The following is a 23,790-nucleotide window of genomic DNA, read 5'->3' on the forward strand; positions in this document are numbered from 1 at the left end:
TGGGACACACGGCCCTCTGCCCTGCCACATCTTCTGGCAAACACCGTCCTCTGCCCGGGGCCCACACCTTCCTCTCCCTGGCTGGTGAATCTTTATTGTTTAGTTAATAAAAACCATAACAATCAACGCATTGTATACAATATATAAAATTCTATAAAAGAAAGGACAAACAAAAGGAGAAAATTCTATAAAATTTTGAAGAAAAAAATTAAATAAAAATAAATTCTAGAGCAGTTGAGGGGCGGGGTGACCATTAAACTAACTTTGCAGACATTTGATGCCTGTGGTGCGGTTGATGTTACATGCTAACTCAATGTGTACAGTCTGAGAACCTGCTGTTGCGCCTACAGGCTTTTCTTTTGCCTTTTTAACTGAGTCATCTTAAAATGTGTCCTTCCACATGCTATAACATTGTCACAACTTTAATACGCGACTAATAAAATAAATGAACACTTAAAAGTGAGCCAACTGTCAGCTAGGGTGTGTCCTAAATAGTAAGTTTACGCTTGCGGTGTGGACAGTCAAAAAGTTGATGAATCTGCAGATTGACTGCGGATCGTGAGGGTCAAACATTGACATAACTGCTGGCCGACAGGAACGAGTCCCATTCCTCTCGAAGACTGGTTTTAGCAGTTGTCGTCGTGCTTCCTTTTAGGCCGGGAAATGCAAATCAGATGGACCATGTCTTCCTTGGGACCTTTACATAACCTACAGGAAGATTCTCCTCCATTCTTCCAAGATGGTTGGTCCGCTCTGGATGGTAGAGCGCCTAGACGAGGAGCCAGAAAACGACGCTTGATATGTAGTGCGAAAGTTGAAATCAAATATTGTGATGGCGCAAAGGTGCTGTAAGTGTGCATAAGAAGCCAGGCGTGCGAGTGTTGTTCAAATTTAGATTTATCAGCTAGAAAGGACTGCAATCCCATATCCTTTTTTAACGCTCAACACAACAGTGTATATGAGATGTTGGAGTCACACAGATGCATCATTTCTGTCTCTTGCAGAGCATTGTACAGATACCTTTTATATACTGATTTTGGATTGTTGCTCACTGAATACCATAAAGCCATGACTAGGGGGCTGGTCATATTTTTTTCTTATTTTGTACCAGGACTTTATTGTATGCGCTTTCCTGCCCAACTGCTGTTGTATTAAGCCAAATTCTAGTCTGACCTGTGCGGGAGAATCGGAGCCAGGACGTTTAAAATACCTGCTTATAGTTTATTATTTGTTGTTGGTCCAGTAGCGGGGCAGTCTTTCCCATATAAAGCCTCGCTTCCGTATGTAGTGGCTGGGAGGAATTTGGCCAACATAACAGACAGTAAAGGCTTATACGATGGGCCATTCAATCTTTTTGCAACGGTACAGAAAGCAAACGTTAAGGCTTCGCACTTCTGTGCAATGTAGCGCTTCTGCGGCGTGAGATTGGCCATATTATCGATGATGATGCCAAGGTATTTATAGCAGCGAGTTGTTTCAAGGGTAATGCCATTCAACTTTATATTGTTGGCTAGGTTCAAAGGACATCCCATGGACATGGTTTTGGTGTTAACTTCTAATTTGTTTGTCTTTGCGTATTCACCTAAAGTAGTGACCAACCGCTGCAGCCCTATTTTCGTGTGGCTTAGCAGAACAATATTGTCAGCGTATGAAAGGTGTGAGAGGGTCAAACTTCCCATCCTTGGAGAGTGCGAGTTGGTTGCATCCAGCTTCAAGGAGAGATCTGCCGTGAAAAGGTTGAAGAGGTGCGGGGCCAAAACACTGCCCTGTTTTAATCCTATATTTGTCGGTATCCTAGAAATTTTTGAGCCATCTGCTACCTTGACCTGCACCCAAGTTTTATCGTATAGCATTTCTATGCATCTAAGAGTTCGCTCTTGCAGGCCCCACCTTCGCAATTTGCTCCAGAGAAGTGCTCTATCGACTCGGTCAAAAGCACTTTTGAAGTCCACAAAACATAAATATAGTTTTTTCATTAAGCATTTTGCTCAGTTGGCAATGTCTCCTAGTGTAAGGATGTTAATCACTGTACCATATCCCTTCCTAAAACCAGTTTGATTCAAAGGAACCAGGTTGTTTGAGTTTGACCAATTGAGCAGGTCGGCCAGGACTAAGGTGGCGAAGTATTTGACCTCGCTGTCAATTAGCTCTATCTTCTGTAACTGGCTGGGTTTGCTGTACAACCCCCTTTGAATATTGGGTTAATGATGGGTCCTCTCCAACATTCTGGAATGATTGTGTTACACTCAACTTCAGTATACAGGATTGACAGTGTTGTTGACAATATTCAGGGTCAGCCTTAAAGACAGCTTGCAGAAGACCATTAGGAACAGGGGCCCCGTCCCTGCGACCCTTCCTGATGGCTAGGGCGACGTTCTTGGCACTAAACGCTGTCCCACTCTGACTGACGTCTGTGAGTTTTATGGACTCCTTCAGAGGCTGATTTACTTCAGCTGAGGGTGGTTTAAAGAAAATGTTGGCAAGGTATTCCACCCATTTTTCTTCTGGGACTGATGTGAAGTTTATTGTTCTTGCCTGCCGGCCGATTCCATTCACTGTTGACCAAAAGGCCCTTGAATTAGCCTTCCGTGAATTATGAAGTAATTTGAGCCAGAAGTCGACCTCCTTTTTGGTTCGCATTTGCCATACCTGATTCTTGTAATTTTTATTTGGGCGCATCGGGTTGCTGTAGGAGAGCTATCTTTTATTAGTCTAAGGTTGCGCCTCAGTTCCTTCCTTAGTTGTAACATTTTTACTGGTAGGTTTGAAGACCTTGCCTGATTATAATGTGGCAATTGACGCCTGGCGAGGCCAAGAGAGGGTACTGACTGAAGAAAAGTGGCCCACGCTTCCACTGTTGGTAGGTCCTGGCATATTGCCAAATGAAGCAAAGATTTTATGTTTTTACACAGCCTTGGTAATGAAGACTTCGACCAGATCAGGCGGTTTAGGTTGATAGATGTTATTGTTCCTAGTTCTTTTATAGCTGGAAGAAGGCACGGAGCGTTCCAAACGAGTTCTATGTGCTGAAATGAGTGGTCACTATGGAGAGTAGGTTTATTTTTGAATTTGCTAAAATGAGCTAGCAAAGGAAGTGACACGGCTGTATAATCTATTATTGTCGCGGACTTTGCGCTATGATGAGTAAAGCTTTGCTGGGCGTCATCGTTGATCCTGCCATTTAGTACCCTCATACTCATGTGCTCTAGTGCCTCTACCAGTTGTTTACCCCTTGTGTCCAGTCTTTTCTGCACTGGCAGTGTTTGCAGCGGCACTGACCATATGGCATTTTCAGCTGCCAGTTGCTCATCTTGTTCTGGAGTGTGCATTAAGTTAGCATTGAAGTCGTCTGTCACTAATATGTCCCATGCTGGATTAGCGCATCTTATCTCTTCCACCCTATTCAATAATTCATCATAAAGCAGTACTTTCCGATTTTTCCGCGGATGGGCATAGACATTAAAAATGACTAGCGGGGGTGTGCTGATTATTACTAAAGGTGATTTTAATGGCCTGCAGGTCGGTCATTAAGAAAGCCAACTGCTCTGTTGATACACATAGTGCCGTTTAAATGTATGTGGCTAGACCACCGCTTGGCCTACCTGATTTCTTTGATTTTTTGGCACTAATGTGGTGCGAGTAGCCTCCTAATTCGATTGGGTCCTCCAGCCATGTTTCTTGAAGCAGGATTAAAGAATAATTGCAAATAGTCATTGCTGTGAATCCATCTGCTATGATAGTTTTTGCACCGGCGATGTTCCAGGACATTATGGTGACAGCCAAACTTTGATCTGTGTTTACTGCATTTAATGCGCTAGGTCAATTGTTTTTCCTCGAATTTAAAGTGTGAGCGATCCATCTCCATTCATCTCGCTCTCCCTTCAGTACAGTTGAGGGGTCACTGTTGGTTTTTAAGTCAGGTGCCTTCCATTTAAACTGCCTTTGTTCCAGTTCCCCGGATTCCAGGTCCCCTACGAATTCATTGGCCGTTGGCAATTGATCTCTAGAATTTAACAATAGGGGAAAGAGATAGCGTTGACTAGATGGTTCTGATAGCCGTATGCCCCAAATTTAGAATTGCTGTTTGACTGCCATAATTAATGTAGCAATATCACTTGTTCTCCACTTTGTTAGAGTTTGCTCCACTTTGAGCGCTGCCAGGGAGGAATTTCACTGATGTCAAGTCTGCGGATATGATTTTCTTAGTTGATGGGAACTCGGCGAGAAGCCTCAGAAAGTTACCCCTATTTAAGCTGTCTTGATGGCCTCGTGATTTATATTGCGGGGTAAAAAGGATCTGCCTTAATTCCCGGTCATTCTTGGTGGCCTGAGTGGATTGTAATTGGTGGGGGTGATCGATATTTCTCTGTGTCGATGGCCTTCTTAACTGGCCCCCCTCCGACTGGCTACTATTTGGTACCCTGTCTAACGTAGGTATTTGTTTGATTGAGGAAACTTTGTTTAAGAAATTGGTTGTCGAAGTTTGGATATTATGAAACGTAACTATAGTTTTTGTAAGCCCTTGATTGTTTGTGATTGTAACCACCCTAGAGGGGTGGCTGTGACTTGGGCTTGTTGTCTGGAGCTCTTCACTGCTGATGTTACTAATGCCGGATTGCGAGCCGTATGCTGAGAGTGAGAGTTTATGAGTCTGATTTACGGACTGTGCTTGTGCCTCATCAGTTATTTTTCTTGAAGGTGAGTTGTAATTTGGTCAATTGCCCAACATTGTATCTGGGTCAATTTCTATGACTTGCATAGCACCAGCTTGGGTGCTAGATCCTTTCCATGGGTGTAACTTGAGGCTCGACCTAATGCCTGCTGTGGTACCCAGGGAGGTTGCTGCAAATTGTGTGGCAGCTGCGTGCAAAGTGATGGCTTGGCAAGGTGATACTTGATGCACAAGTTACTTCTTGTTCTTACCGAATAGAGTAGCAGCTGATGCCGCTGTGTGTGGGACGTCCTTTGGTCCTAATATTCCAGCTGTTATTGACCATAGTTGGTCCCTTCTCGGTATTGGAGCGTCTGGTTTGTTTGGAGATTTTTCGCTACTCGTGTGCGTTTTTTCCCTTAGACACCTCTGTCGGGGTGCCTGGTCCAGAACTTTCCTCACCGTAAACTCTGAGGCGTGCGGGTTAAACTGAAATTGTAATGTCGGCTGGGACATTTTGTGTACAGCTGACTTTGGTGAAGTGGCAGTTGGTGACGGACCTAAACCATTGACTGCCCCACCCCTTGTGGCTTTACCGTGATTTGGGGCCTTCTGATTCCCTGAAGACCCGGAGCCTTGGGTTTGTGGTTTCTGGAGCACCGAAAATATTGGGTAAAGATTATCATTAACTGCTTTGGCACTTGTTTGTTTCCTTGCCTTCCTGGCTTGCTTTTTTTGTCTCTTAGTTAGGGGTTTCGGTTTGCGAGCTGGGCGCTCGTTTGTGCACTCAGAATTAGTGGCCACTATTTCTTTCAGCTATGACAATTCATCCGTACTAATTGAGTATATACCCTCTGTATTTACCTCATTTTTTGTAGGACTACTTTTGTAAGCATGGTGTCTTTTGAAGTCTGACTTTATAACCTGAATCGTGGTTTGTATTATTGAAAGTTGCTTCATTGATGTTGCTTGTTTTAACTTTCTGCAGTATCTCTGTTAAAATAGATGGTAACATGCTTAGTTTGTCTATTACTGGGCCACAGTTGCAAAAGACTTGCTGTTGACTAGATATATGCTCCAATGGCCGGATGGCCAGCAGATCCAGCTTGCGATTGATGTCGGCAATGTGTATTGCCATAACATTCATTAGGTCCATTTGTAAGTCAAGCTTATCTGACTGCATGTTAAGAGCCGTCATCGAAGTGTGTAGAGCATTTAACAGTGAGGCATGCAGTTGAGTGAGATCTTCCATTTCGCTGCTCGGGTAACCTGCTTGAGAGGAACTTTTGGAATACATTTTTTTGCCTTCTCTATTGATAGTCTTCGGGGGAGAAATGGTCAGGATACTTCTTGCCATTGCTACGACGTCATATTGTGGTTTCCTTATACCACTCGAAATTTCCATATTTGAGTTAAGCGGCCTTTCTTGTTGCGGTATAAAGGAACTGTGTTCAGTGCTACCCACCAGTAGCAGTTTGCTTAAATATTGATCTTTAGGATTGATTAGGTCAAGGGCTTTTAGGTCCAATGCTTCACCTAGATCTTTATTGTTTGTTATTGAGAGTGACTGCAACCAAGAGTCTTCCATTTTTTTCCTGTAGCTGCTTCAAAGCCCATATCCAATCTCTCATTGCTCCCCTGGGTATTAAGATTTGACCGCGAGATGGGGATCGATTGTTGGTGCATTCCCTCATGCACGATGTCGTTGTGAACCTCTATCGAGATACTTGTGGAGAGTAGAAGCTCTGTGTTACTAGGATTAATAGATGCACCCTGCTGTTGGTCACTTTGAGAAGGTTCCCTCTCTTGAACATGAACCTGGGCCGTGGTCACAATACTGCCCGCCTGCAGATTTTTACACAGTGTTGGGCTGCTAGTGACCCTGGAGATGTTTAGTCGTTCGTGAGCTGTGCAGTCATTATGTACTTCGGGAGCCAGACGCTTTGAAGCTTCCTGGACGGGTAAATCGGCCCCTAATTGTTGAGTGGGATTTGTTGGTACCTCAAGACTCAACTGCCCAGTGGCCATTGGTTGTGGAACCAAAGGGGTTGGAAGGCCCATGTCGGTGTCAAGATTTGAGAAGAAGGCTTGACTCAACTCTACTAAGCAATTATAGACCAATTGCTCTCCTCCCTTTAGCACCAAAAATAATTGAAAAACACATCCACAGACAAGTGACAGGCTTTCTTGAAGACCATAAGCTTCTTTATCATTCTCAAATGGGCTTCAGACCTCAGCATAGTACTGAAACTGCCCTCGAGGCCATTACAGAAGACACACAACAATGGCTAGATGCAGGTGGATATGCAGAAATCATTCTTTTGGACTTGACCTCCGCATTCGATACTGTGGATCATAACATATTGTTTCAAAGAATATCACATGCAGGAATCAAGGGACCACTTTTAAATGACTCTCCTCTTTTTTGAGAGATAGGACATTTCAAGTCTTTTTAATATCTATATGTTCCCATTGGCTACAATCGTAGAGCCCTACGGTCTATCCTTAGTATCCAAGTCCCCTGCTCCAGCTCCAAAAGGGTTAAAAGACCTCCACCGCCAAAAGAGAATATAAAAAGTCTAGGTTTTTGGTTGGACTCTCGCCTCACAATGGAATGTCATTTCAAAAAACTTGCGGCTACCTGTTTCAGTCTGTTAAGAATCCTTACAAAAATCTTTAAGGTTCTCCCTTTTCCAGCCAAAAGACTCATTATCCAGGCCCTTATACTGTCACTCCTAGACTATGAGAATGTTCCCTTCTCGAGCTCCCCTTGTTATCTATCAAAGAGATTGCAGGTGGTGCAAAATGCAGATGCCCGCTTACTCATGAACACCCCTAGACATCTTTCTGCCAAACCAGCCTTAGTCTCTTTCCTCTGGCTCCCCATTGAACAACGTATCAAAGCCATGTGTACTGTGCACAGAGCCGTTCACAATAAGGGTCCAGCCTTCCTCAGGTGGATTGTTACATTTTATACTCCTCAGAGGTCGCTTAGATCATCATCAGCTTCTCTAATTAACACTCCTCCGCCAATCTCTATAATTTACTTCTTCTGGAACTCCGCCAAGAAACTTTCTTTTCGTAGGAAAATGGACACTTTACTGTTTTCAGTATACGCCCTCATTTAGTTTGTTAGTTTCTCTTCAGCGCTGGTAAGCCTTTGGGTAGCCATGCACTTTATAAATCCAGTAAACTAAACTAAACTAAACTAAACTACCTTAGGGGAGACCTATATGTAAAAAAAGGGAAGTTTAAGGCTTGGCAAGTACTTTCAAATGCCAAATCAAAGTGGCAGTGAAACTGCACACATAGGCCCTGCAATGGCAGGCCTGAGACATGGATAGGGGGCTACTTAAGTGGGTGGCACAATCAGTGCTGCAGGCCCACTAGTAGCATTTAATTTACAGGCCCTGGGTACATGTAGAGCACTTTACTGGGGACTCATAAGTAAATCAAATATGCCAATTGGGGATGAATCAATGTTACCATGTTTAAGGAGAGAGCACATGCACTTTAGATATGGTTAGCAGTGGTAAAGTGTGCAGAGTCCTAAAACCAGCAAAAACAGTGTCAAAAAAGTGGAAGGAGGCTGGCAAACATTTTGGGGATGTCCACCCTAAGGCTGTCAGGTGTAACAAAGATCTCTCCACCATCACCCTTCAGAAGAGAAGAGACTTTCTCCCAGTGACATCCTAACTTAAAGAGAAAGGAGCCTTCTATTTGTGGGGGCCTCCATTCCGTCTCATATTCCACTGTAAGGGGCAGCTCCACCAACTTCGCTCACTGTCCACTGTCCACTGACCTTCTGGGCATTGACAGAGACACGAATGTGGAGGGCAGACCCAACACAGTGAACCGTAGAGGTTCCAGGAACTCTCACTGGTGCAAGTGGCAATCCCCTTCCAGAGCTTTGAAACCAGATATGGACTCTATGGTGCAAGAAAGAAGAGCAGTGCTGGAGACGATGGATGGTAACCCTGATCTACTAGAAACAGACGGAGAACAGCGGGGCCAGGTGTCAAGCACTTGGAATGGCTCAGGTGCGCTGTGGGTGCGAAGAAGAAGGAGGAGACACAGGGAGGAAGGGGAGCTGCTGGAACACTGACCCCGATCCCACATACCGAGGGAAGACAATGGCTCAGACGTGGGCCTATTCTTGCCCCAGGACATTATTCTTGTTCTTGTTTACATTTACTAATGGGAATACAGGTTGAGCACACTCACGGTGGCTTCTTAGACTTTCCGAAAGGAAACTATTCACTACCAGGGGGAACTACACACTACTAACATGCATCAGGAATATAAAGGTCACAACATGGGGCGAAGCCCTTACACAACCTCCCATTACACATGATCCACTACAGATAGTAACACTCACTGTGAAGGGCCTCAATAATCCTGTGAAACGAAGGGCCATTCTTTCATACCTGGAACACACAAACGCAGACATATGCAGGAGACACACCTCCTTGCAAAAGACTGGCACCTCCTGAAATGTAGGGCCTTCCAGCAACAATTTCACTCCTCAGCAAACAGTAAAACGGCAGGTGTGGCAATCCTCATTTCTAAATCCTTTAAGGGGCGGGTGGAGGATAAGATAGCGGAGATTAAGGGGCGGCTATTGGTACTTCACATAGGTATAGGGGAGCAGACCCTTGCACTCAGGGCAGCCCATAACGAGAGCCAAGAGCCTTTCTTCTGCAAAGCAGTTGTGGAAACAATGGCCACAAGGAAGAAACTGGCCTTACTGGGGGGAGATCTCAACATGGTGTTTCAGAATGACCTAGACTGATTAGCATCTTGGCAGGGGGAATTGGGCGATATCTCAAAGGAAGGCGCCCACTGACTACATGAGAGCTGCAGGATCTGTGGAGGGTGGTCCATCCCCCAGTCCCAAGATTATACCTTCTACTCTCACGCTCATAAAACTTATGCTAGACTCAACCATTTTCTAGGCACAAGGAAACTGCAGAGTCTAGTCTCCACCATTGAGACAGAACCCGCTCCTTGTCTTATCACGCTGCAGTAGTGGTTGACATTACTCTCCCTCCATTGACCCAAGCACATCGGTCATGGACACTGAGAGACACTCTTACATGGACCTGACACTGTCAAGCAAGTTGAACAAGCCATCTGCTCCTATCCCCTGACCAGCGACACAGCTGATACCCCTGTTGCGGTCCTGTGGGATGCATTAAGAGCAGTGGTCAGAGGAACCTTTATAGCAATTTCCGCTGGTGACAATAAGTTACGCCGGGAGAAGAGAGAGCAGCTACAGCAGCAAGCTAAGGTATATGAGTGCATTCACCAGCACACAGGTGCCCCTAGCGTGTGGAGGCAACTAGAGGCAGTGTGAAAACACCTGCCGCATCCAGACCTCAACAGAGCAGAATATTCTCTCCTCTTCCTAAAACACGCCTTTTATGTGGGAGGAAACAAATGTGGGCGACTACTGGCCAACAGGCTCTGTGCCCAATGCCAAGTACAGGTGTCAAAGTACTGGCCCAAGAGGAGGGCTCAAAAATCAGGAACAATTAACTTATCCCTGCTCGATTTAGGGATCTATATAGGGATCTTTATTCTGCACATCCCATACCTAGGGACACAATTGAGGAGTACTTAAAGAAAGCGAACATATCTCACCTGACCTCCATGCAGACAGACGAGATCGATTGAACCAGCCGCACGGAGGAGGCCATAGTGGCCATTGTTTGCCTGAAACTCCATAAATCATCAGGACTGGGCAGATTCCCGACTAGTTTTTATAAGGCCTTCTACCACTCACTGGCACCTGTCTTGGCTCGAGTATTTAACTCTCTAGACAGCCACATACACCACCCAAGTCCATGAGAGACGCGTCCATAGTAGTAATACCCAAGCCTGGAAAGGATGCTCAGAAATCTGAGCCAGAATGGCTGATTTCCCTCCTCAATGTCGATGGCAAGTTGCTAACTAGGCAGCCCGACTGAAACTGCTGATGGCTCGGCTGATCAGCCCTGACCAGGCTGGATTCATTCCTTTGAGACAATGCAGTGACAACTCTAAGTGAATCCTTTTTCATCATTGACAAAGTCAAGCGCTCCAAACGTGAGGTGTTGCTCCTAGCAGTCAATACCGAAAATGCGTTCAACCATGTCCAGTGGCCCTACTTGGCAGCTACACTCACTTGTTTTGGCCTCAGACTCAGGTTCCGGAACTGGATAATGAGCAATTACGGCCACCTGAGGGCTACAGTGAACAGGACAACATTGACCCCCTTCCCTATTGCTAGGGGGACCCAATAGGGGAGTCCACTGTCACCTCTCTTATTTGTGCTCTAAATGGAGCCCTTCAATAAATGGGTGCAGGACAACCCGAACATCACTGGGGTCTGCTTTGGTGGGGAGGAACACACCATCTGCCTTTACGCTGATGATGTTGTTGTAGCCCTCAACGACCCACGCTCAGTGCTACTCACATTTATGGAGGAAGCAGGTCACTTTGGCATAGCTGCAGGATTTCGGATCAATATCCACAAATTCCAAGCCCTGAACATCTTGGTTTCTCCACAAATGGCAACACAACTCTCCAGCAGCCTCCAATCCAGTGGACCACGACTGCCGTTCCCTATCTAGGGATATAACTGGCCACAATGGTCTCTGACACCGCTACATTGAACTATTGCACCCTACATAGGCAAATAACGCAAGACCTAGCCCAGTGGTGCTTGTACCCGCTCTCCTGGCTCCGCAGAATAACAGCACTCAAAATGATTTCTCTTCTTCGAATTCTCGTTTTGTTTCAAACCCTACCAGTGGACCCACTGCCAGGCATGATCGAATCCCTCCAGCAGGCAATGTCCTGTTTCGTGTGGGCAGATAATCGCCTTCACCATGTGTATAGCTGTAGGTCCCCCATTGAATGCGGCCTGGGAATCCCAAACCTTAATCTACACTACTGAGCCACCCAGCGTTGCTATTTCATTGATTGGTCAGGAGCAGAGACTGAAAAACCATGACTTTTCATGGACAGAGCGATCATGGGCATACACCTATGGACGGTGCCCTTCCTCACCAGACCACAATGAGCCTGGGGACTTTATTCCTCCCAATTACCAGGCCAATGCTTAAGGTGTGGGTCAGAGTAACAACAACCATGAGCTTGATCACCTTTCCCTCACCCAGCAATGGTCATGAGCTTGACCACCTTTGCCTCACCCCTGACGTCCATACTCGACAACTCAGACTTCACGCTTGGCATAGACCGCCATGCGTTTCACTGATGGCAGGAAAGTAGCTGCAGCTCCATATAACATTTGTTCGAGGAGGACGGCGTCCTCTCCTTTGAACAGTTGTGAGTGGACTTTGGGATGCTGGAGACTGAAAGACTCTGCTATCTCCAGGTCAGGCACTGGGTAACACATCCCACAATAAAACCAGGAGCCCAGAGATACTTAACAGCTTTCAAACAATGGCTTCTTACAAAGTTTACAGATAAGGGTATTTCAGACCTCTACAGACTTTTACTTCAGACTTCCCTGCTCTTAAAATCCCCGGGCAGACACAATGGGAGCAGGACCTGGGTAGACAACTGAACCCTAAAGAGTGGGAGGATGTAGGAGGCTGGACTGGCTTGTAGTGAGTACCAAGGGGTACTTGCACCTTGCACCAGGCCCAGTTATCCCTTATTAGTGTATAGGGTGTCTAGCAGCTTAGGCTGATAGATAATGGTAGCTTAGCAGAGCAGCTTAGGCTGAACTAGGAGACGTGTGAAGCTACTACAGTACCACTTAGTGTCATATGCACAATATCATAAGAAAACACAATACACAGTTATACTAAAAATAAAGGTACTTTATTTTTATGACAATATGCCAAAGTATCTTAGAGTGTACCCTCAGTGAGAGGATAGGAAATATACACAAGATATATATACACAATAGCAAAAATATGCAGTATAGTCTTAGAAAACAGTGCAAACAATGTATAGTTACAATAGGATGCAATGGGGAAACATAGGGATAGGGGCAACACAAACCATATACTCCAAAAGTGGAATGCGAACCACGAATGGACCCCAAACCTATGTGACCTTGTAGAGGGTCGCTGGGACTATTAGAAAATAGTGAGAGTTAGAAAAATAACCCTCCCCAAGACCCTGAAAAGTGAGTGCAAAGTGCACTAAAGTTCCCCTAAGGACAAAAGAGTCGTGTTAGAGGAATAATGCAGGAAAGACACAAACCAGCAATGCAACAACTGTGGATTTCCAATCTAGGGTACCTGTGGAACAAGGGGACCAAGTCCAAAAGTCACAAGCAAGTCGGAGATGGGCAGATGCCCAGGAAATGCCAGCTGCGGGTGCAAAGAAGCTTCGACTGGACAGAAGAAGCTGAGGTTTCTGCAGGAACGAAAAGGGCTAGAGACTTCCCCTTTGGTGGACGGATCCCTCTCGCCTTGGAGAGTCGTGCAAAAGTGTTTTCCCGCTGGAAGGACGCCAACAAGCCTTGCTACACGCAAATCGTGCGTTTAGCGTTTTTGGTCGCTGCTGGGGCCCAGGAGGGACCAGGAGGTCGCAAATTGGACCTGCAGAGAGAAGGGACGTCGAGCAAGACAAAGAGCCCTCACTGAAGCAGGTAGCACCCGGAGAAGTGCCAGAAACAGGCACTACGAGGATGCGTGAAACGGTGCTCGCCGAAGTTGCACAAAGGAGTCCCACGTCGCCGGAGACCAACTTAGAAAGTCGTGCAATGCAGGTTAGAGTGCCGTGGACCCAGGCTTGGCTGTGCACGAAGGATTTCCGCCGGAAGTGCACAGGGGCCGGAGTAGCTGCAAAGTCGCGGTTCCCAGCAATGCAGCCCAGCGAGGTGAGGCAAGGACTTACCTCCACCAAACTCGGGCTGAAGAGTCACTGGACTGTGGGGGTCACTTGGACAGCGTCGCTGGATTCGAGGGACCTCGCTCGTCGTGCTGAGAGGAGACCCAAGGGACCGGTAATGCAGCTTTTTGGTGCCTGCGGTTGCAGGGGGAAGATTCCGTCGACCCACGGGAGATTTCTTCGGAGCTTCTGGTGCAGAGAGGAGGCAGGCTACCCCCACAGCATGCACAAGCAGGAAAACAGTCGAGAAGGCGGCAGGATCAGCGTTACAGAGTTGCAGTAGTCGTCTTTGCTACTATGTTGCAGGTTTGCAGGCTTCCAGCGCGGTCAGCGGTCGATTCCTTATCAGAAGGTGAAGAGAGAGATGCAGAGGAACTCGGCTGAGCTCATGCATTCGTTATCTAAAATTTCCCCAGAGACAGAGACCCTAAATAGCCAGAAAAGAGGGTTTGGCTACCTAGGAGAGAGGAAAGGCTACTAACACCTGAAGGAGCCTATCAGCAGGAGTCTCTGACGTCACCTGGTGGCACTGGCCACTCAGAGCAGTCCAGTGTGCCAGCAGCACCTCTGTTTCCAAGATGGCAGAGGTCTGGAGCACACTGGAGGAGCTCTGGACACCTCCCAGGGGAGGTGCAGGTCAGGGGAGTGGTCACTCCCCTTTCCTTTGTCCAGTTTCGCGCCAGAGCAGGGGCTAAGGGGTCCCTGAACCGGTGTAGACTGGCTTATGCAGAATTGGGCACATCTGTGCCCAACAAAGCATTTCCAGAGGCTGGGGGAGGCTACTCCTCCCCTGCCTTCACACCATTTTCCAAAGGGAGAGGGTGTCACACCCTCTCTCAGAGGAAGTTCTTTGTTCTGCCATCCTGGACCAGGCCTGGCTGGACCCCAGGAGGGCAGCTGCCTGTCTGAGGGGTTGGCAGCAGCAGCAGCTGCAGAGAAACCCCAGGAAGGGCAGTCTGGCAGTACCAGGGTCTGTGCTACAGACCACTGGGATCATGGAATTGTACCAACAATGCCAGGATGGCATAGAGGGGGCAATTCCATGATCATAGACATGTTACATGGCCATATTCGGAGTTACCATGGTGAAGCTACATATAGGTAGTGACCTATATGTAGTGCACGCGTGTAATGGTGTCCCCGCACTCACAAAGTTCAGTGAATTGGCTCTGAACAATGTGGGGGCACCTTGGCTAGTGCCAGGGTGCCCTCACACTAAGTAACTTTGCACCTAACCTTTACCAGGTAAAGGTTAGACATATAGGTGACTTATAAGTTACTTAAGTGCAGTGTAAAATGGCTGTGAAATAACGTGGACGTTATTTCACTCAGGCTGCAGTGGCAGGCCTGTGTAAGAATTGTCAGAGCTCCCTATGGGTGGCAAAAGAAATGCTGCAGCCCATAGGGATCTCCTGGAACCCCAATACCCTGGGTACCTCAGTACCATATACTAGGGAATTATAAGGGTGTTCCAGTAAGCCAATGTAAATTGGTAAAAATGGTCACTAGCCTGTCAGTGACAATTTGGAAAGAAATGAGAGAGCATAACCACTGAGGTTCTGATTAGCAGAGCCTCAGTAAGACAGTTAGGCCCTCATTCTGACCCTGGCGGTCGGTGATAAAGCGGCGGCCAAGCCGCCAACAGGCCGGCGGTCTAAAATATGCAATTCTGACCCTGGCGGGAACCGCCAACACAGCCCGCCAACTTAACACTCCGACCGCCACAGCGGTACAAACAAACAGCGCGGCGGTTCCCGCCAACAGCCCGGCGGCAGACAATGTACCGCCCACCCTATTACGACCCACCAATCTGCCACCTTTTCTGGGGCGGGAGCACCGCCGATAAGAACACGGCGGAAACAGACTACGAACGGGAAAACGCTCACCTCTACGCACTACACGCGAGATTCCGGCAGTATGGAGCCAGAGTTGCAGGTCATCCCCGCACTCCTATTCCTGCTCATATACCAGGAGCACGCCCGGCGGCGCGGAAGACATCGGTGAGTACTGCACCTACGACACAGGGGAGGGAAAAGATTACCGGCACACACCCACCCACCCACACCCACTACAACACACACATCAATGCATTCCCACAGATCACTGTCACAACCCACAAACCACCCCCCTCCGAAATAATGCAAAGACCAAAAGAAGAGATCATAAACGGGCAGATATATTGAAATAAGTACACCAGTAATCCCAATAAATAAATAAACTATGTACAAAATATATACAGCTACTAAATGCAGTCCAACCACTGTCCGTGGATCACAGGGGTCCTGTGCAAAGGGGCAAGGCCCAGTCCCACGACAAGAACTCCACGGAGAGAACACTGCAGGGGCATCAGAAAGAAAATAGGACAGGCACCTCAGGGGGAAGGGAAGGGGGGGCACCTCAGCCACTTGAGTACACGACGCCAGATCCACGAGGGGACTCCATGACCACTGGCCCATCCTGGGGAGAGCAAAGCCACAGTCCATACAGTCCATACAGTGGGTGGCCTGCCCACTGGGCCATCCTGGGGAGAGCAAAGCCACAGTCCATACAGTCCATACAGTGGGTGGCCTGCCCACTGGGCCATCCTGGGGAGAGCAAAGCCACAGTCCATACAGTCCATACAGTGGGTGGCCTGCCCACTGGGCCATCCTGGGGAGAGCAAAGCCACAGTCCATACAGTCCATAACAGACCCCACTGCCACTGGAGGAGGCAAGTTGGCCAGAGGACATCCTGCAGCCCTGCCCGAGATAGATCCTGCCCTGCCACGTCTGCCAAAGGGCCAGCGGTTCTTGCCCTGAAGGGCCCAGTTCAGCGGTTCTTGAGACGGCGGGGCCCAGTTCAGCGGTTCTTGCCCTGAAGGGCCCAGTTCAGCGGTTCTTGCCCTGAAGGGCCCAGTTCAGCGGTTCTTGAGACGGCAGGGCCCAGTTCAGCGCTCCTTGCCTTGAAGGGCCCAGTTCAGCGGTTCATGAGACGGCGGGGCCCAGCGGAGCGGTGCGTGAGACGGCGGGGCCCAGCGGAGCGGTGCTTGAGACGGCAGGGCCCAGTTCAGCGGTTCTTGAGACGGCGGGGCCCAGTTCAGCGGTTCTTGAGACGGCGGGGCCCAGTTCAGCGCTCCTTGCCTTGAAGGGCCCAGTTCAGCGGTTCATGAGACGGCGGGGCCCAGCGGAGCGGTGCGTGAGACGGCGGGGCCCAGCGGAGCGGTGCTTGAGACGGCGGGGCCCAGTTCAGCGGTTCTTGAGACGGCGGGGCCCAGTTCAGCGGTTCTTGAGACGGCGGGGCCCAGTTCAGCGCTCCTTGCCTTGAAGGGCCCAGTTCAGCGGTTCATGAGACGGCGGGGCCCAGCGGAGCGGTGCTTGAGACGGCGGGGCCCAGTTCAGCGGTTCTTGAGACGGCGGGGCCCAGTTCAGCGGTTCTTGAGACGGCGGGGCCCAGTTCAGCGCTCCTTGCCTTGAAGGGCCCAGTTCAGCGGTTCATGAGACGGCGGGGCCCAGCGGAGCGGTGCTTGAGACGGCGGGGCCCAGTTCAGCGGTTCTTCAGACGGCGGACGGTCTATGGCCAACTGCTAATTTCCTGGTGGTGCCCTCCTGGGCAGCGGGGATGGTGCTCCTTCACTGCCCACCTGGGCTGTGGGTGGTGGGGCCCTCCTGGCCAGCTGGGCTGGGTCCTCCCTGGGCAGCGGCTATGGGGGTGGTGGGCTCTCCCGGGGCAGCTGTGCCGGTTCCTCCCGGGGCAGCGGCTATGGGGGTTGTGGGCTCCTCCTGGGCAGCAGGCCTGCTGCCTGACCTCCCCGACTTGCTGCCCTTGCCCTCCTTAGTCGTGGGCCTGTGGCCCTTTCCTCCCTTTGGAGCTGTGGCTGGTGACTGTCTCTGGGTGGTGTCCGGGGGGGATGTAGAAGGCGGGCTCCTGCGGCGACCCTTCCGCCTTCTGCTCCTCTTCCCAGGGGGTGGGCTGGCTGTCCCCTTGCTGCTGGGCGAAGATCCAGACATGCGGGCTGGCAGGCTCCAATACCCCTGCACCCTTGTCAAGGGGGCTGCAGGGCTGGTGGTGGCTGAGGTGCTCTTCTTACCCCGACGAGAAGGAGGGGGGGGGCTCAGGGTCAGGAAAGAAGTTAGTAGTGGCGAGGAAGAGCTTCTTGGGACAATGGAGAGTGGTAGGTACAGTGGGAATGGGAGTGGAGGGAGAGGATGTGGTTGTAGGTGAGTCACGTTTGCTGTCTTTGGGTGCAGGTGCAGGAGGGATAGGCTGTCGTGAGGTGGATGGCTGTTGGGTGGGTGGGTGGCTGCGTTTGTGTGGTGTGGAAGAGGGGGTGACAGACACAGTGGGAGAGGACACAGGGGACGTGTAAATGGCAGTGGGGGTGGTGACTGCACGTGTGCGGACTGGAGTGGAGGGTGTGCTGGTGATGGAAACACTGGCTGATGGTGAGGTGAATGGAGGTGTGAGTGTAGACGTCACAGGGAGGGAGGAGGGAGACAAGGAGGTGGGGGTCACAGAGGTGGTAGTGACTGTTGGCATGTCTGCATCGGAATGTTGCGTGTGTGAATGTCTGCGTGATCTGTGGTGCTTATGTTTGGATGAGCTTCTCTTGGGTGTTGAGGTGTGTGCAGGCTGGTCTGATGGTGTGGGTGGGACAGGCAGAGGAACAGGAGACTGGGAGGAGGGAGTTAGTAGAGGCAGGCAGGAGACCGGGACAATGGCTGCCGTCAGTGCTGAGGCCAGAGCCTGGAACGATCGCTGATGGGCAGCCTGACCCGAATGAATGCCCTCCAGGTACGCATTGCTGCGATGAACCTCCCTCTCCACCCCCTGGATGGCATTCAAAAGGGTAGTCTGCCCAACAATGAGCGTCCTCACGAGGTCAATGAGCTCCGCACTGAGGGCAGCGGGGGTAACAGGGGCAGGGCCTGAGGTGCCTGGGGCGAAGGAGATGCCCGGCTTCCTGGCAGAGCGGGCACGGGGCGAACGCTGAGGGGCTGCTGGGAGGGCGGAGATGGTGTGCTGGGTGGCGGCTGTACCTGTAATGGCGGGGGGCACGGATGGTGCCACCCCCGCAAGGGAGCCCCCTTCCGAGGACGTGTCCGTGTCGCTGCAGGGTCCAGTCGTCCCCGTCGTGGAGCTCCCCTCGCCCTCCGTCTCACTGGTCCAGTCTGACTCTGTGGCATGGCCCTCCTGGGCCATGTGAGATGCAGCTCCCTCCTGCCCCGATGCCACTTCTCCTCCGCCTGATGATGCTGATGCACACAAGCACAGAAAGACAAACAAAAAGGGGGGGGGAGAGAGAAATAAAGGGATATTGAGTACATGGATCTCCGGTACAGTTAGCGGACATGACAGACACAGATGCCCCCTGCACTAAGTTGCGCACTTGGGGTCCGCTACGCATTCCGTGGAACATGCCCTACACGCCTAGAGTTGACAACTGCACCCATGGATGACACGGCCCAGGGATGGCTGTACTGACAAACTACTGAGGGTGGTGGCTGGGGACACGGGCTTACGGGGTGCCCAGCCTACAGATATCGCCCTGGCCTAGGGGGACCCCCAGCCCTCCTCCCCCACCCAGACACCTCCACTGCGCGACAACAGAGTAGATAATGCTTGTACTCACCCCCTTGTGTCTGCTGTGCTGCCCTCACGCGCCCATCCAAATCAGGGTAGGCCACCGCCAGGATCCGGAACATCAGGGGGCTCAGTTGACGGCAGGCACCCCGCCTACGTTGGGAGGCCATCCCCAGCAGAGACTCGGCGGTCTTCTTGGTCCCGCGGCGGATGTCCTCCCACCTCTTGCGGCAGTGGGTGCCCCGTCGATGGTGGACCCCCAGGGTCCGGACTTCCTTGGCGATGGCACGCCAAATCCCGATCTTCTCATGGGCGCGGACCTATGTGACACGTACAGGGAGGGAGAAATACCACGTTCAAGTTTCTCAGCATTTTCCTTTCCAGTGGCCCAACGCCCCCCATCCCCGCCAGGCCCCCCGCCAGGCCCAACATGCCCCCCATCCCCGCCATGCCCCCCGCCAGGCCCAACATGCCCCCATCCCCGCCAGGCCCCCCGCCAGGCCCAACATGCCCCCCATCCACGCCATGCCCCCCGCCAGGCCCAACATGCCCCCCATCCCCGCCAGGCCCCCCGCCATGCCCCCCGCCAGGCCCAACATGCCCCCCATCCCCGCCATGCCCCCCGCCAGGCCCAACATGCCCCCCATCCCCGCCAGGCCCCCCGCCAGGCCCAACATGCCCCCCATCCCCGCCAGGCCCCCCGCCATGCCCCCCGCCAGGCCCCCAAGCCAGCCAGTGGCCCCAAATCCAGATTGAATTAGACTCACTTGTTGGTCTGGAGGACCGTAGAGTAGCGCATACTGGGGGAGGACCCCATCCACAAGTTTCTCCAACTCCTCTCCAGTGAAGGCAGGGGCCCTTTCCCCAGTCGCAGCAGCCATTGTCCCTTCCAGACCGAGGTCACAGCAACACTTGCAGTATAGGTCCTCTCCTGTGAAAGTTCAAGTCGCAAGTGGATAAGTAGATAGAAAATGGCGGTCACGTCCGCGGCGGTGCGTACCGCGGCGGTGCGTCCCGCCACCGCCGGCGCCCTTCGCCATTGGCTCCTGAAACCCATAGGCTTCAATGTTAACCAATGCGGCTTTGCGCCGCGGTCTTCGCCCGCCACCCGCCGCGGTGTGCCACGCCAGCGCATTGACCTCACATCCCATTGTCACACTTCACAAGTCAGGCAGCCGCCATTTCCAGGGCCCACATGGCTCAATTTCAACAGCGTCACACAGGCCTAGGCCTTGCATAGCCACTCACTGCATAGAGAATCGTTTACTGTGCTAGCTGTGAGTACGTACCTGTGGGTTGCTTGACTGTGTGCTCCATGTTGTCCTTCCTAGGCACCGTCCGCTGGGTTGGGCGAGGAGACGGATGAATCCTCCCGTGTACCGACCGCTGGTGGACCTGTCGACAATGGAAGAACGCCACATTATCCTGACCTACCGTCTTAACCGTGCCACTATCCATGAACTGTGTGCCCAGCTGGAGCCCGACCTGATGTCCCCCATCCGCCAACCCACAGGGATCCCCCCTCTGGTGCAGGTCATGTCAGTACTCCATTTCTTGGCAAGTGGGTCATTTCAGACAACCGTGGGAATTGCTTCTGGGATGTCTCAGCCCATGTTTTCGAAGGTGTTATCCAGAGTGTTGTCTGCCCTGATGAAATCCGTGAGGAGCTACATCATTTTCCCTGAGGTGGGCGAATTGGCTACAGTGAAGGGTGATTTCTACGCCCTTGGACATATTCCCAACGTAATTGGTGCCATTGATGGGACCCATGTGGCTTTGGTTCCCCCAAGAGACAGGGAGCAGGTGTACAGGAACAGAAAAAATTACCATTCAATGAACATCCAGGTGGTGTGTTTGGCTGACCAGTACATCTCGCATGTAAATGCCAAATTCCCAGGGTCAGTGCATGACGCCTACATCCTCAGGAATAGCAGCGTCCCTTACGTGATGGAACAGCTACAGAGACACCGTGTATGGCTAGTGGGGGACTCTGGGTACCCCAACCTGTCGTGGCTACTGACCCCAGTAAGGAATCCCCGGACCAGGGCAGAGGAACGGTACAATGAGGCCCATGGGCGTACTAGGAGGGTGATCGAACGCACCTTTGGCCTCCTAAAGGCCAGGTTTCGCTGCCTGCATATGACAGGTGGATCCCTAATGTACTCACCTAAGAAGGTGTGTCACATCATCGTGGCCTGCTGCATGCTTCACAACCTGGCTTTGCGCCGCCAGGTGCCTTTCCTGCAGGAGGATGGTCGAGACGGTGGTGTTGTGGCAGCGGTGGAACCTGAGGAGAGTGACGAGGAGGAAGACGACGGGGCTGAAACAGACAACAGGGACAGAATCATTGAACAGTACTTCCAATAGGACACAGGTAACATTTCAAAGATAATTTAGTAAATGTTAACTACTCTCCAGCATCTCTGCTGCCTGTCTATTTCCCCCAGTGTATGATGACTGAGTTTTGGCTTTTCCCTCCCTATTTCAGATCTGGGGTCCCCACTACGAGTCCTGTGCTTCGTTTCCCCATGGACTACAGCTTTGTGGCAGCTGTTTGTTGACTTCACCATGTACAAGGACATATTTGCACTGTCATGTCAATTACAATCTATTAAAATCACAGCCAGACTCCAGATATTTTGGTGCAAAATAGGTGTTTATTTAAGTGCTCAAAATGGGATGGGTGGTTTCAAGTGGGTGGGGGCTATGGTGAAAGAATGTCCATGGCAGAGTCCAGAGTAACAGTCACACAGGTGCATTGTCCAGAGGCCTGTGGAGAGATGGAGCATGGGCAGTTCAAGGATGGACAGGGTGACAATGTGGGACAGTGGGATGACATCAGGTGGTATCCGTTGCTGGCGGGGGTCTTGACATCCTACTCTGTCTTCTTGCGAGATCTCAGGGCCCTCTTGCGGGGTGGTTCTTCTCCTGCAGGAGGTGGGGGTCTGGTGGGCTGCTGCTGTGCGGGGGCCTCCTGTCCACTAGCGCCGGCGGAGGTGGTTGGCTGTTCTTGGTCCAGGCTAGTGGCAGGGGCCCTTGGGTGTTGTTCAGTGTCCGCCCTGTTGTTGACGAGGTCCTGCAGCAGCCCTACCATGGTAACCAGGGTGGTGTTGATGGCTCTGATGTCCTCCCTGTACCCCCGATAGTGTTCCTCCTGCAGCACCTGGATCTCCTGGAACCGGGCCAGTACCGTCGCCATCGTCTCCTGGGAGCGGTTGTATGCTCCCATGATGGTGGTGAGGACCTCGTGGAGAGTGGGTTCCCTGGGCCTCTCCTCCCCCCCCTGTCGCACAGCTGCCCTCCGAGTTCCCCTGTTTCCCTGGGCCTCTGCCCCCTGGCCGGTGTGCCCACTTCCACTGCCCCCAGGTCCCTGTTGTTGTTGGGGTGGTGGGTTATCCTGGGTGCCCTGTAGTGGTAGACACACCGCAGATTGACGCGCCCTGGAGACAGAGGCATGGGCCCGCTGGGTGGGAGCTGTGCTGGTGTTCCCAGAGGGGTTTGGGTCTGTAGTGGCCTGGGCCTGTGTGAGGGGAACCGACTGTCCAGAGGTCCCCGATGGTCCGGGCTGGTCATCGGTGTCCAGGTCGACAGAGCTGCTGTCATCGCTGACGGCCTCTTGGGTGGGGGGTGTGGAGAATTCTGGCCCCTCCGCCGCGGTGTGTTGATGGTCGGGTCCTGCAGGGGTATAGAGGTATGGTTATAGTTTCAATGTGTGGCATATGGGTGTATCTGTGGGTTCTCGTGTCCCCAAGTGCTGGCATTCGTGTGTGGGGGCTTTGGTGAGGGTGGCTTGTGGGGGGGATGTGTATATGCATTGGGCATGCTTTGGTGATGGGTGTCCATGCTTAGTGGACGCATGCAGGCCTAGGTTTTGGGATGTGTGGGTTGTGATGGTGAGACATTGGCGGGGAATAGGTGTGCTGGGGGTGGGGGTGAGGATGATGGTGGGGGTGAGGATGGTGGTGGGGGTGGGGGTGAGGGTGGGGTTCGAGGATGGGGGTGAGGGTTGGGGTCTGATTTGGCATGCAGGTGGGGGGGAAGCAGTAGTGAAGCTTCAACTTACCAGTATCCATTCCTCCGCCGACTCCTGCGAGGCCGTCAGGATGCAGGATGTTCAAGACTTCCTCCTCCCATGATGTGAATTGTGGGGGTTGAGGTGGGGGTCCTCCGCCAGTCTTCTGCACGGCGATGTTGTGCCTGGATACCATGGAACGCACCTTCCCCCGTAGGTCGTTCCATCGCTTCCTGATGTCTTCCCGATTTCTGGGGTGCTGTCCCACTGCGTTCACCCTGTCGACAATCCTCTGCCATAGCTCCGTCCTCCGGGCAATGCTGGTGTATTGTATCTGTGTGCCGAACAGCTGGGGCTCTACCCGAACGATTTCCTCCACCATGACCCTGAGTTCTTCGTCTGTGAAGCGGGGTTGTCTTTGGGGTGCCATGGGGTGGTGTGTATGATGTGTGGGGTGGAGTATGTGTATTTAAGTGAGTTGAGTGTGGTGGTGTGTGTTGTTTTGTGTGTGGATAGTGTGTGGGTGATGGTGTTGAGTGGCTGTGGCTGTTATTTTTTGGATGCTGGTGTCTCGCTCTTGCCTTCTTGACGAATTTTTTAGCGTAGGGGTTTGTGGGTGATGTGGGTGTGTGTTTTATACTGTATTGTGTGTGTGGGAGTGGTGTGTGTATGTGTATCAGGTGTGTGGGATTCAAATCGTCCAATGTGGCTGAG

Source organism: Pleurodeles waltl, chromosome 4_1 (assembly GCF_031143425.1).
Source record: "Pleurodeles waltl isolate 20211129_DDA chromosome 4_1, aPleWal1.hap1.20221129, whole genome shotgun sequence".
Lineage (NCBI taxonomy): Eukaryota > Metazoa > Chordata > Amphibia > Caudata > Salamandridae > Pleurodeles > Pleurodeles waltl.